Genomic DNA, 14,465 nt, shown 5'->3' on the forward strand with positions numbered 1-14,465 from the left:
GTGTGCACTTGCAGGACTCCTCCCTGCAGTTTGAGTCAACTCCCCCTTGGTCTAAGGGTCCACATCGCTACAAGTTGCCAAGGCCATGGACTTGGCAGATGCTACCGCGCTTCAGGCCATTCTGTTACTAGCGCATAAGATCCAGGAACAACAGCGCTTCCTTGAGCCTCTGGCGGCCTCCATAGAACGCCTCTGTGCTCAGTTGGATGCTTCGGAAATCCAAGCCGTCCCATCACTTCTAGCAGCGACTCTTCCGACGCTGGTTGCATATTCTTGTCCTTTGATTCCTCTACCCGCATCCCCTCGATAAACCGAAGATCCGAAGCAGTGCTGGGGGTTTATAAATCAGTGCTACATACACTTCTTTCTCCAGCCAGCCTTCTTCCCTGACAATATCACCAAGGTCACTGTCATTCTCTCTCGACTGGATGGCAAGGCTCTGGCTTGGGCCTCTCCACTCTGGGAATGCTTTGACCCACTTCTGCAGGACCTACAAAGATTCATCTCTCCTCCTTCAAAAAGGTCTTCGATGACCCCGGCCGTCAAGCAGCTTCCAGTGTGGATGTCCTTCATTTTCATCAGGGGAAACCACTCGCTGACAGACTATGTCATTGAGTTCCACATCCTAGCTACTGAGCTCGGCTGGTGGGAGGATTGCTTACACCCCATCTTTCTGGAGGGTCCCAGAGTCCCAGTAACCTTACACATTGGGGCCGTACATGTCAAACAAATCGAGTTCCATGTGATCGACATGGATAGTTTTAGGACTATTATGGTGACAACTCCACTCACCTCAATTGACTGGACTTCTCTGCAGCTCGCTAAGTGGGGGCCCCATTGTCACCAGTCCTGTCTAAAAAGGGTGAGTTCTTCTCCACACTTCCCGTTAGCGACGTCTGTACCTGGGGTTCCTGCCCCATATGTCAACTTCTCAGACATCTTCTCTAAGAAGAGAGCAGAGATTTTACCACCGCATCGGGAATTTGAATGTGCCATTGAACTGATGGCAGGCACTACTCCTCCGTGTGGTAGAGTGTACCCGTTATCTCTCCCCGAAATGAAGGCTATGATGCAATACATCCAAGAGAACCTGGACAAGGGGTTCATCCGATGATCCACCTCCTCAGAGGGGACGGAATTCTTCTTTGTTATCAAGAAAGATTTGACACTCCATCCCTATATCGACTATCACGGTCGCAACACTATCACCAAGAAGGATCGTTCTCTGCTGCCCCTGATCTCAGAGTTATTCAACCGCCTGCAAGAGGCTAAGTTGCATCTGCGGGGGGCTTATAACCTGGCTCGCTTTCGGCTCCATGACAAATAGAAGACCACCTTTAACACAGAGATGTGCACTATGAATACCTTATCATGCCTTTCGGTTTGTGTAATGCCCCACCAGTCTTCAAAAAGATGATGAACAAGATCTTCTGAGATCTTTTTTATGCTAGCGTCATGAAGTACTTGGATGATATCCTTATATTTTCCAAAGACCTTCCGTCTCATCGCCAAGATGTGCGCAGAGTTCTTCAACGCCTCTGGGATTTCAATTATATGCCAAGCTGGAGAAATGCCTTTTTGAGGAAGAAAGCCTTCCCTTTCTGTGTTTATTGTTTTCAGTTGAGGCTTCTCCATGGATCTGAACAAACTCAAAGGCATCCGTGACTGGCCCCAGCCAACTGGTCTGTGGACTCTACAGAGATTCTTGGGCTTCGCCAATTATTACCGTCATTTCATTGCTAATTACTCTTCGCTTGCTGCACCCCTCACAGCCTTCCAAGACCTGAAGAATATGTTCCTGCAGGGGCCCTGTCTGTATCATCCAGTCAATACTCTCCCAAGGGCACCCTTCACCCATGCTCCTTCTACTCCCGGAAATTCTCTTCTGCTGAGCGTAATTACGGAATAGGTGACAGGGAACTTCTTGCCATTAAGTAGGCCCTGGAGAAATGGCGCCACTGGCTGGAGGGCACCCAGCATCGGATTATGATCTATTCCGATCATAAGAATCTGGAACACCTTCAGCACGCCCAACGTCTGAATGCCCGACAGGCTCGCTGGTCTTTTATCTTCAGTAGTTTTGATTTTGAGTTGAGATACCGTCCAGCTAACAAGAATGCCCGGGCTGATGTTCTCTCTTCCTTCCTTCCTGCCGGAGGATCTTCCTGAACCATTGCAGCACATCATCGATCCAGCCTCTTGTCTGCCTCCTTGACTGTTCCTCTTCTCCAAAGCTACTATTAGCAGCCACAGATGCAACATGACATCCGAGTCAAATTGGACTCTTGTCCCACCTGTGCACAGCAGAAACTGTTGGCAGGACGAACCTGGGGGCTGTTACAGCTATTGCCAGCACCCAGGGAACCCTGGACCCATTTGTCCACCCACTTTGTGGTAGACCTCCCCATCTCGAATGGCTGCTCTGTTATTTGGGTCGTGATCGACCGCTTCTCAAATACACGAAAGAGACAGTGCTGATCCGAGGAGCTTACAATCTATTTAAGAGAAGAAGTTCAGAGATAAACAGAATATTAAGTTTATTGATTTCCAGAACACTGCTATCTGTTAAGAAACGCGATTTGTGGGGCCTTCCCATGAGCCACACTCTCCCCCGATGCCGATGAACCTTGCATATGGCAGGATTTCCGCTCCCTGATGCCAAGCCCACACCACGCAGCTCGCACACAGGCACAGCGCCCATACCCTGCCGTTGTCCTGCTCCTTCTGGCTCTCTCTAGGCACGCGCCTACTCTTAAAGGAGCCATGGCAGGAATCCTGACCCAGGCACCCAGCAATGACATCAACCACCGCTGGAACTTAAGGCCACTTCAGACGCCCCAAAGATGCCTCGCAACAGATCTCTTGCTATAACAGAGTGTGTTGCTTGTGTTCCTGGTGCCTGTCCAGACTTGCCTCCTCCAGCTTTCCTTGTCCTGTCTTACCTCCTCCAGCCTGCCCTTATCCTGTTGTTTTGTCTAGTCTCGTCTGTGTTTCTTCATTTCCCCTGACTCCCTGGATCTTGACCTCTTGTCTGGACTTGACTACAATAGCCTGCTGCCTTGACCTGACCTCTTGCCTGGACCTGACCACTATAGCCTGCCATCTGGACCTGACCTCTTGCTCAGACCTGATCATCCTTGTTAATCTGCCTGCCCTGACCTTAGTCTGACTCCAACCCTATTAGTCTGCTGCCTGTCCTGAACCTGGTATGCCAATGGACTCTTATTCATTTCACCACCCTAGGGACCCGTCTAAGTCCTGCTGGCCAACAGAACCCAAGGGCTCAACTTATAGGGGTGATGGCTGGCACAGGTAAAGCTACAGAATGCCACGCTACAGGGCGCAATTGCCAGCTACCAAGCTGCGTCAACTATGTTGCAGCACAAAGGGCTCACACCCACATCACCTATCATGCTATCTTTATTTTGTACTCATTTCTTTCTTATTATTGGATCCTACCAGTGGCTAAAATCAGCAAACAATAAAAGTCCACAATACAATTTTTCAAAGAAATGCCATGCTGCTCCTTAAATCAGTCCCTCAATCTTTGGGGCCAATGCAATACAGTACGCATACTTAACCCATGTAGGACACTGAGTGAATGCAATAGCGCTCATCACATGCAAATGCACTCATTCACTCCGCATGCAAAAAAAAAAGTGTGCGTCTCAGATGCACATTTTGCTCTCAGATATTAACGCCTGCCTGGAGCAGGCGTTAATAGCTGAGCGCAGGTAAAAGAAGTACAGAAAAGCAGAAAAAACTGATTTTCTGTACTTCTTTTCTTAAGTAAAAAAAACAACTTCTGCAGACCGCCGAGTTATGAAGACTGACGCTGGTAAACTCGGCATCCGTTTTCATAACCGGCCATCTGCCAGTAATGAAAACGGATGCCGAGTTTATCGGCAGCCATTTTCATTACTAGCAGATGGCCGGTTATGAAAACCGTCGCCGAGTTTACCGGCGTCGGTCTTCATAACCGGCAGCCGCGGCGGGGGTCACTTTAGCAAGGAGGCACTAAGGTCGCACAAGCCTCCTTGCTAGCACGACCCCCTAATTTGGGGATTGCATGACTTTTCAGCGCCCGCTTTCCGCGATTTTTATTGCATCGGCCCCCTTGTCTTTCAGCGACAGGAGGAAGAGGGGCTGAGGATGGAGCAGACACTGGAAAGCAAGGAAGAGACACTCTGCTCCATAGTGTACAAAATCGCTTAGGGACCTGAGATGTCTAAGATGTGACAAAGGCCCCTGGGTTTTTGAAGGGATTAGGAAGTATTTGGGAAAAAATCCTCTTCCCCTTTCCCAGAAAGAAACATGCTAGAATGCAGTTACTTCACTTGGAGCAGAGAGGAACCTTCTTTTCTTAAAATATCCTGGTGTGGAATCTGAGAAAAAGATTTTCATGAGGGAGGACTGGCAGGAATCCTTAGACATTGTAGCCTGTAGCCCTCTTGGGTTATGCGAAGAATCCAAGAGTCTGCTGTAATTTGAGGCCACAGATCTGCAGAAAAGGTAAGTCTCCTCCCTATAGGGGGACTTTTGTGTCCTGAGACTGGGACACTGGTAAACGTTTCTCTAAGGAGCCAAAAGCTTGGTTTTGATTATGTTGTTAAATGAGGTTTCTTTCCTCTACAGTTTGAGGAGGGTGAGACCAGGATTTTTGGGGACAATGTCTTTTTTGTGGAAAAAGCACCGATCCTTTTGGGAAGATGGTTAGAACCTCCTGGTTATTGAAGCTCTGAAGTTGCAGTAGCAAATGCCTGCAGTGTGAGCAATTGTCTTTCATGAGGCTTACGGTCTCCTTAACCTTATTTTCAAACAGGTACAAGAGACGCTGGCTAATCTTTTGTGTATATATTGCCTCAAACCTGAGGCTCTAAGTCATGCCTGCATGTGGGTCCTAGAGATAAGACTGAGCCCTCTAACTGCAGTGTGAATGCCATCATATGCAGATCACACAAGTTATTTAGCACATTCGCCTCCGGCTGATAATAGGCTGAGAAAGTCATCTTGTGCTTATCTGCAGAAAGGAAGTCAGAGAACTTCTATAATTGCTCTATGAAAGAATTCATATATTTTATCATGAAAAGTTGGAAAAAACATATGTGAGCAGATATCATACTGTTTTGAAATAGTTTCCTGCCAAAAAGATGCAATGTTTGTGGATCTGTGCCTGGAAGAACTGAGAAACCAGATCTTATGTATTTATTTATTTAAAAACTTTTTTATACCGAAGATCATGTACAAGTACATATCGCTTCGGTTTACAGAGAACCAACAATTGGAAATTACAGCAAACAATATGAACAAAAAATTGGACAATAATTGAACAAGAATAGAATTGAACATGGATTACAATAGAATTGAACATGGATTACAAAAGGGGATTAAGGGGAATTGCGAAAAGGTAAACATGAGAATCAAACATGGATTACATGATAAGGAGTAAGGGGAACTTCGAGCAGTTAAACACGACCGAACCTAAGTACTATAATGTAGGGTCAGGTAAAAGGGACTTTAAGTAAATGCTCTTGCGAAGAGCCAGGTCTTCAGTTTTTTTTTTGAACGTCCGCAGGCAGGGTTCAGTGCGGAGTTCTGAGGGAAGATTGTTCCATTGTATGGGTCCAGCAATTGAGAAGGCTCGTTTCTTGAGAGCTGACTTGGCGGGGGGAACATGAAGGGTACCTAGGTATGTTGTTCTGATTGGTCTGATCTTGACTTTTTAGGTTTCTTTAAAGCTGACTCTTCCATAACAGAATGCTGAGGCAATTCAGTCTTTTTTGAACCAGCAGCTGCTTGCACCCGGTATCTTGTTTCCTGACTTTATCCACTGTGGTGGTATAAAGTAGGGATTCCCAGCTCTCCATTTCTAGTTGATTTAGCATCTGATGAACTGGAACTGCTACCCGATCTCTAGGAACATAAAGATACTTTAAAAGTCGTAGTACAGGAGCTTTAGATTCCCCTTCGACATGAAAGGCAAAGGGTACAGCTTCAGAAACCTCCTTATTGAAGACTGGGAAGGAGAGATCTTCAGGGGGAAAGTGCTCCTGTTTGATACCGCAGTGTGGTGTACGTGCCCAAGTCCACTTTGAAAATTCAGACTAAAGTCGGCAAGGACTTTCTACACACAGACTTTAGCCCTATGCAGGCTGTTCTAACATTACCCTCCTCGTGCATAAATTTACCCACACACAAGAAGGGTAATTTTCTAAAGGAACATTTGCATGGGTAAACCACTGTTTTGCCCATAGAAATGGCTATGAAAATTACCTTCTTTAGAACAAATTAAACAATTTGGAACCTCATCTTCAAGTTCCTGACAGCACATACGTTTGGCATGCAGGTCACTTATGGACATTTTTCTGCTACAGGCATTTAAATCCTGTGGCCTTTTTGGCAGTTATTGAGGGAAAACTGGAGTCTATCAAATTAAAAGTGAAAATTTTTACTGGTTTGAAAAAAAGGGTCTTAGTTCTTGTGACTGAGGTAACCAAAAAATCATTAAAAAGAAAAGAATAAAGCTGAGGGAGTTTCAAAACTGAAGCAAGAAGACGTTTTTTCTGATGCAGGAAACCACGTCCATCTGATGCCATGCAAGAAAGACTGTCTGAGAGGGCCTCGTGGCACCCGGCTGTGTAGTGCCAGCTGCAAGAGCATGAAGGTCTTCTAGGCCTTTCTGGCTCTATCTACGAGAATCTTCCGTCTCTGTGATGGCAGAAGACGCTACTCACACATGTGGCCGACCCATCCTGCTTTTTCATGGAAAATTCCCATTCACTGGGTTGGCCAGAGATGTTGTGGAGGCAATGTTCACAGTACTTCGAAGGGAAGGGGTCTCAGTCATCACACAATGGTAATCCCTAATGGCCAGACTTAGGAGCCATGATTATCAGGTTTTGGAAAGAGCTTTGGCATGTAGCACCCAGCTTAGTACTGTCACAATGGAAAAGGGTGAAGTGGATAACAAAACTCAACTAAATAAGTTACAAAAGGAGTCCAAGAAAAGCAGTAACCTGAACGAGAAAAGCTTGAAAGCTATGAGCATAAATGCTCATAGTTTGGGCAATAAAATCCCAGATCTGCAAGCCCTAATGGTGGAGGCGGACTTGGACGTTGTTGCTATCACAGAGACGTGGTTCACGGAATCTCATGATTGGGATACGGCAATACCGGGCTATAACTTGTTAAGGAAGGACAGAGAGGACAGAAAAGGGGGAGGAGTAGCTCTTTATGTCAGAAACAATATCCAAGCATCTGAGCTGCAAGGAAGATGGGGCAAAGAAGAAGCACTATGGGCCGACCTAAAAAAAGATGATGGGGCATCCATTTTTATTGGAGTGGTTTTCAGGCCTCCAAATCAAAAGGAAGAGCTTGACAGAGATCTGGTTGACGATGGGAAAGAAAGGAAAAGTGGTGATTGTTGGAGACTTTAATCTGCCAGATGTAGACTAGAGAATCCATTCTGCAGAATTAAACAATAGTAGAGAGATAGTAGATGCCCTGCAAGGGGCTCTGTTCAAACAAATGGTAATGGAATCCACGAGGGAGGGAGTTATACTCGATTTAGTGCTCACTAATGGAGATAATGTCTCTAATGTCCAGGCGAGTGCCCACGTCAGCACCAGTGATTATCAAACAGTATGGTTTCATATCACAAATAGGATTTAGAGAAGAAGCACGAAGACCCAAGTTTTGCAGTTCAAAAACACGGACTTTGATGAAATGGGGAAGTACCTGGAGGAAGAACTAGAAGGCTGGGAGAACAAGAGAGATGTGGAACAACAATGGACCAAAATAAAAGGAGCAAATACCAAGGCAACTAATCTATATGTTAGAAAAGTAAAGAAAAGCAAAAGAAAAATGAAACCTATCTGGTTCTCAAAGGAGGTGGCTGACAAAATAAAAGCTAAAAGAACAGCATTCACGAAATATAAAGGATCCCAAAGGGAGGAGCACAAAGAAGAATATCTGGTGGAACTGAGGGTGACGAAGAAAGTAATCAAGACGGCAAAAAGTCAAGTGGAAGAAAAGATTGCCAAAGAGGTAAAGCGAGGTGACAAAACATTTTTCAGATACATCAGAGAAAGGAGAAAAGTTCAAAGTGGTATAGTGAAATTGAAAGGTGAAAAGGATCAATGTGTGGAAAGAGACGAAGAAATGGCAGAAATATTAAATGAACACTGCAGTTCGGTGTTCTCTAAAGAGGACCCTGGAGAAGGACCGTCGCTAGTTAACAAGAAACTGGAGGGGAGTGGAGTAGATGTAACTCCATTTACAGTAAAAAATGTATGGGAAGAGCTGGGGAAACTTAAAGTGGACAAAGCCATGGGGCCTGATGAGGTTCATCCCAGGATACTGAGGGAGCTCAGAAATGTGCTGGCGGGTCCGCTGTGTGACCTGTTCAATAGATCTCTAAAACGGGAGTGGTGCCGAGTGATTGGAGAAGAGCGGTGGTGGTCCCGCTTCACAAGAGTGGGAGCAGAGAGGAGGCTGCAAACTACAGGCCAGTTAGCCTCACCTCAGTGGTGGGAAAAGTAAAGGAGTCCCTGCTGAAAGAAAGAACAGTGAACTATCTGCAGTCGAAAGAATTGCTGGACCTGAGGCAGCATGGATTCACCAGGGGAAGGTCATGTCAGACAAATCTGATTGACTTTTTTGACTGGGTGACTAGGGAACTGGATCGAGGAAGAGCGCTTGATGTCATCTACTTGGATTTCAGCAAAGCTTTTGATATGGTACTGCACAGGAGGCTTGTGAATAAAATGAGAAGCTTAGAAGTGAGTGCCGAGGTGGTGGCCTGGATTGCAAACTGGTTGACGGACAGAAGGCAATGTGTGATGGTAAATGGAACTTACTCTGAAGAGAGAGTGGTGTTAAGCGGAGTGCTGCAAGGATTGGTGTTGGGACCGGTCCTGTTCAATATCTTTGTGAGCAACATTGCGGACGGGATAGAAGGTAAAGTTTGTCATTTTGAGGATGACACTAAGATCTGCAACAGAGTGGACACGCCGGAAGGAGTGGAGAGAATGAGATGGGATTTAAGGAAGCTGGAAGAGTGGTCGAAGATATGGCAGCTGAGATTCAATGCCAAGAAATGCAGAGTCATGCATATGGGGAGTGGAAATCCGAAAGAACTGTATTTGATGGGGGGGTGAAGGGTTGATGTGCACGGAGCAGGAGAGAGACCTTGGGGTGATAGTGTATAACGATCTGAAGTCGGCAAAACAATGTAACAAGGCGATAGCTAAAGCCAGAAGAATGCTGGGTAGCATAGAGAGAAGAATATCGAGTAAAAAAAGGGAAGTGATTATCCCCTTGTTCAGGTCCTTGGTGAGGCCTCACCTGGGGTACTGTGCTCAGTTCTGGACACCGTATCTCTGAAGGGACAGAGATAGGATGGAGGCGGTCCAGAGAAGGGTGACCAAAAAGGTGGATGGTCTTCACTGAATGACTTATGAGGAGAGATTGAAGAATCTAAATATGTACACCCTGGAGGAAAGGAGGAGCAGGGGTGATATGATACAGACTTTCAGATACTTGAAAGGTTTTAATGATCCAAAGTCAACGACAAACCTCTTCCATTAGAAACAAATGAGCAGAACCAGGGGTCACGATTTAAAACTCCAGGGAGGAAGACTCAGAACCAATGTCAGGAAGTATTTCTTCATGGAGAGGGTGGTGCCTGGAACACCATTCCGGAGGAAGTGGTGAAAACCAAAACTGTGAAGGATTTCAAAGGGGTGTGGGATAAACACTGTGGATCCATAAAGTCTAGAGGATGTGAATGAAGAGAAGAGGCATGGGGGTGGCTTGCGGGAATTACAGCTACTACCTGGTGATTAATACCCTTATTCAATAAACATATACACGGTTAATGCGGCTCCAACATTGCTCTATGCTTCAACGGCAAGAGGAAATGTGGAAAAAAGGATTTGCATTCACAAAAAAGCAGGGAAGTAGCTTTCTTGTTGCGGCGGTTACTACCCCAAACCAAATAAGCCTGATACTTCACTTTCAATGCATATCCAGCATAGCTCTCTGCTTCAAATGCAGGGGGAAATGAAGATAAGAGGATTTACATTCAGACAACAACCAACAAGGACTGAATTGCATAGTATGAGTAAACAAATAAGCATGGGTGTAGCTTGCTTGTTACAGCAGTTACTACCCCGAATCAATTAAGCCTGATATGTCACTTGTAATATATATCCAACGCAGCTCACTGCTTCAATGGCAGAGGGGATGAAGAAAAGAGGATTTATATTCAGACAACAATCAAGAAGGACTGAATTGCAGAGGCTGGGTAAACAAATAAACATGGGAGTAGCTTGCTTATTGCGGCGGTTACTACCCCTAACTAATTAAGCTTGATACTTCACTTAGATGCAGCTCCAGCACTGCTCTCTACATTAATGGCGGGGGTGGAAGATAACTAGAACCAAAGAGTTACTAAAAAGGGCCAAGAGTAACAGATAAGTATGAGAGAGAAAATAAGTGTGAAAACTTGCTGGGCAGACTGGATGGGCTGTTTGGTCTTCTTCTGCCATCATTTCTATGTTTCTATGTCACTGCTGTGAGCAAGTGAGCTGGAAGAGGTTATCCTTGTGAATGAAGGCACCATAGCTCAACACAGGCCAATTCTGATTGATTTCCAAAAAACACAGAGGACCTAAATTTAAGAACCTTGCCTGAAGTTCACCTTCTAGAAGGCCATTCAACAGAGCATCATCACATGACAGGAGGCCAGGGACTATGATCTTGAGATGAAAAAAAATTGAGAGGCAAGAGTTTGTGGAATCTATAGTAAATGTATGCTTTGGCTCTTACTGACAATCGGTGCCATGCAGGGCAGATGGAGAGACTGTGCAACGTTTAGGTCAGTGTCTGAATTAGGAGTTTGAATAAATAAGCCTACCATAGAATATTCCCACATAGCTTACACTGCAGAAATGGTTGAGTCTTAAAAGAAAATATTAAGAGCCAAATGATAGGATTCAACAAAAGTGAAGCACAAAAGGTCTGTGAGTTTGTTTGCTTGCATAATGTGGGGTTATTTTGTAATTGCCCACAATAGTGAAAAGACCATGGGTATCTTTTACCTGGGGACTTTACATAAATTCTGAAAGTTAAATTACAAGCATACTTTCACTTTGAAAATCACCTAAGAAAACATACCTACACACGGGCTAATTTCTGTGAGTATCTTCCCCCCCCAAGAAAAATTAAGTGCATACTTTTGAAAACTCAAATTATATGTATAAGTGCAAACCTCTCCTGACACTCATCTCCCGCTGTTATGGGTACCATCACGAGTGCACTGTAATCACTCCCAACCATGAAGCATCTTCCACTACTGCGGGTAAAGTCACACGAGCACTGTAACAACTCCCATCCCTGAAGCAAGTCCCGCTACAGCAGGAAAGTCACATGAGCACTGTAACCACTCCCATCCCTGAAGCATCTCCTGCTACTGTGGGTAAAGGTTTGCATGCACTGTAACCACTCCCATCCCTGAAGCATCTCCTGCTACTGCGGGTAAAGGTTTGCATGCACTGTAACCACTCCCATCCCTGAAGCATCTCCTGCTACTGCGGGTAAAGGTTTGCATGCACTGTAACCACTCCCATCCGTGAAGCATCTCCCACTACTGAGGGGAAAGTCATGCGTGCACTGTAACCACGCCCATCTCTGAAGCATCTCCTGCTCCTGCAAGTGAAGACATGCATGCGTTGTAACCACTCCCATACAGGAAGCATCTCCCATCACTGTGGGTAAAGTCACGTGTGTAATTTAACCACTCCCATCCCTGAAGCATCTCCCACTACTATGGGCAAAGTCACGTGAGCACTGTAACCACTCCCATTCCCGAAGCATCTCCCGCTACAGCAGGAAAGTCACACGAGCACTGTAACCACTCCCAACCAGGAAGCATCTTCCACTACTGTGGGTAAAGTCACGCATGTACTATAACTACAAGTTTAAGTTTACCCGCATGTAGGAAGGGCAATTTTCTAAAAGCCAATTTCAGTAGGTAAAGTTAGTTTTACCTGTGAAAATGGCTCTTTAAATTACCCTCCTGCAAATCTGAAAGAGGTGCAAGTGGAGAGTAGTCAGGATTGAAGCCTTGACAATTGCAGCTACTGTTGACAAATTTCAAACTTCTGTTAATTCAACCCCTTTTTTGCATCTGTTACCATGTGCTCAATATGGAGGTAATTTCAAAGGAGTTATACGTGTAAATGTAACATACTATTGTAGCAATTTTTTAAAACCATTTACATGCATAAAGTGCACTTCCATGTGACTATCCTATGGACAATTCAATGACATATACTGTACCAATTTTTAAAAGCCCATGTACATGGGTAAAGTGCATTAATACTTGTACAACCCAATTTTAAGCTTGTAAATGCTTTTAAAAACCAGGCTTTATATGCACACATTGTTCTGTGCAATTATAGTTATGCAAAATCTGCCTATGTACCAAGGATACTCGTTTGTTACAAAGCCAAGGAAACGGATCTCCTGTGTGGCTGTGATCATCACTTGGGTGTAAATACACCAGGAACACTTTTAATTACATTGGACAGCCTACTAGCAAGAATTAAACAAGCTTTGAAATGTATATAGAAAGTGGGTTAGATCATGGCAGTATCAGTGGCAATGTATGATTCTTGTTATACATTTTTTGTGATTTTAGCCTTCCTGCAAACAAATGTGTGGCTCCCCCAGCCCTCTCTTCCCTCTCCCCAACAATCCCATCCACCTACAAATCTGTTCACCTGCTGATATTTAAATTCCCAAGGAAACTTCTTAAGAGTTTGCATCTGAATGCTGCACAGCCGCATCTGATCCAGGCATGAGATAAATGTGAGATTTAAAAATCTATGTAAAGTGAAGAGGATAAAATGACTGAATTATGAATGTAAATGAAAGATGCACAAATGGACAGTACCCAGGGTTGAAGTCTTGCTGACTGGCGCTATAGTTTACAAGTTCCAAACTTGTGTGAATTCAGCCCCTTCGTGTGTGTGTTGTGCTAACCCCTTTTTGGTATAATCCAATCACCATCAGGAGGAAGACAAATTTGGTCCAATCTGAGAGAACTGGCAATGCTCCTGCAGAAAATGTGAGTCAATGTGTAGGAGCTAGAAAGCAAGGAAGCTGCAGCTGGTGGTGGCTTGTGAAATGGCTTTTGTTTCCACATACCAAGCTCTCTGATAGAGTTTCTAATTGCGTCCCTAGCGCCTCCTTTTTGACAGAAGCGGCGGCTGACAGCGAGTTTGACAGCCAAAACGCAATTTTACCGGCATCAGTTCTCGAACCCGCTGATAGCCACAGGTTCGGAAAACGGACGCCGGCAAAATTGAGCATCCATCTTCCAACCTGCGGGCAGATTTTTACATTTTTTTTTTAAATTTTTAAATTTTTTTAAATTTTGGGGGCCTCTGACTTAATATTGCTATGATATTCCCAGTGCTGGCCGAAATTAAAATGTGCGGCTTGGTTGCACATTTTACTTTCTGGATCGCGCGGGACTAATTAATAGGCTCATCAACATGCATTTGCATGTTGCGGGCACTATTAGTTTCGGGGGGTTGGCCACGCGTTTTTGACACGCTATTACCCAAAGGCAGGAGTTAATTCGGCCGGCACCAGGAAAGTGTACAGAAAAGCAGAAAATACTGCTTTTCTGTACACCCTCCGACTTAATATCATAGCAATATTAAGTCGGAGGCCCCAAATATTAAAAAAAAAAAATATATATCACAGCGGCCTGCAGGTTGGAAGACGGATGCTCAATTTTGCCTGCGTCCCGTTTTCTGAACCCGTGGCTGTCAGTGGGTTCGACAACCGATGCTGGTAAAATTAAGCGTCAGCTGTCAAACCCACTGACAGCCGCCGCTTCTGTCAAAAAGGAGGCGCTAGGGACGCGCTAGTGTCCCTAGCGCCTCCTTTTTACCGCGGGCCCTAATTTGCATATTGTTGCTTCCTGAATCGTGCATCCAGGAGAGAGGCCTGGGCGCGTGTCGGGAGAGTGGGCGCTCGCCGGCTGTCCCACGCGTTTTTCTGTATCGGCCCGTCAGCTTTCCGTGTAGCTTAAAGGAGAGTTAACATTGTTGCAGCGGTACTGGGGGTGTTGCACTTGCTTATGTCTGAAACAGTGCATGTTATATCCAAGGATTTAATTTTCCTGCAACTTCTGAAAGAAAACATTTCCACAGGAAAATGTGAACACAAATACTTGTGTAAAACATACACTGTATTTTATAGAAGCTTTAGCTTACACAACACTTTTTCTTCTGGACACTTTTCCTTCCTGAAGGTGCAAGAAAAAATGAGCTATTAAAAGATTATGCAAGCAAATGGACTTGCAGGCTTATTGCACTTTTTTTTTTTATTGCAAAACTTAAATCTGGCCCAAAGTGTGTCATATTTGTTCTGTGAAACAAAAATAAAAG

General features: G+C 44.9%; 1 protein-coding gene across 2 annotated transcripts in view; it reads right to left on the bottom strand.

The window, feature by feature from the left end:
• Window positions 1-14,465, bottom strand: part of LOC115096994 (arf-GAP with SH3 domain, ANK repeat and PH domain-containing protein 1-like) — a 248,059-nt gene that overhangs the window by 179,649 nt on the left and 53,945 nt on the right. The gene's annotated exons all lie outside the window — the stretch shown is intronic.

The sequence above is a fragment of the Rhinatrema bivittatum genome, chromosome 8 (genome assembly GCF_901001135.1).
Source record: "Rhinatrema bivittatum chromosome 8, aRhiBiv1.1, whole genome shotgun sequence".
NCBI lineage: Eukaryota > Metazoa > Chordata > Amphibia > Gymnophiona > Rhinatrematidae > Rhinatrema > Rhinatrema bivittatum.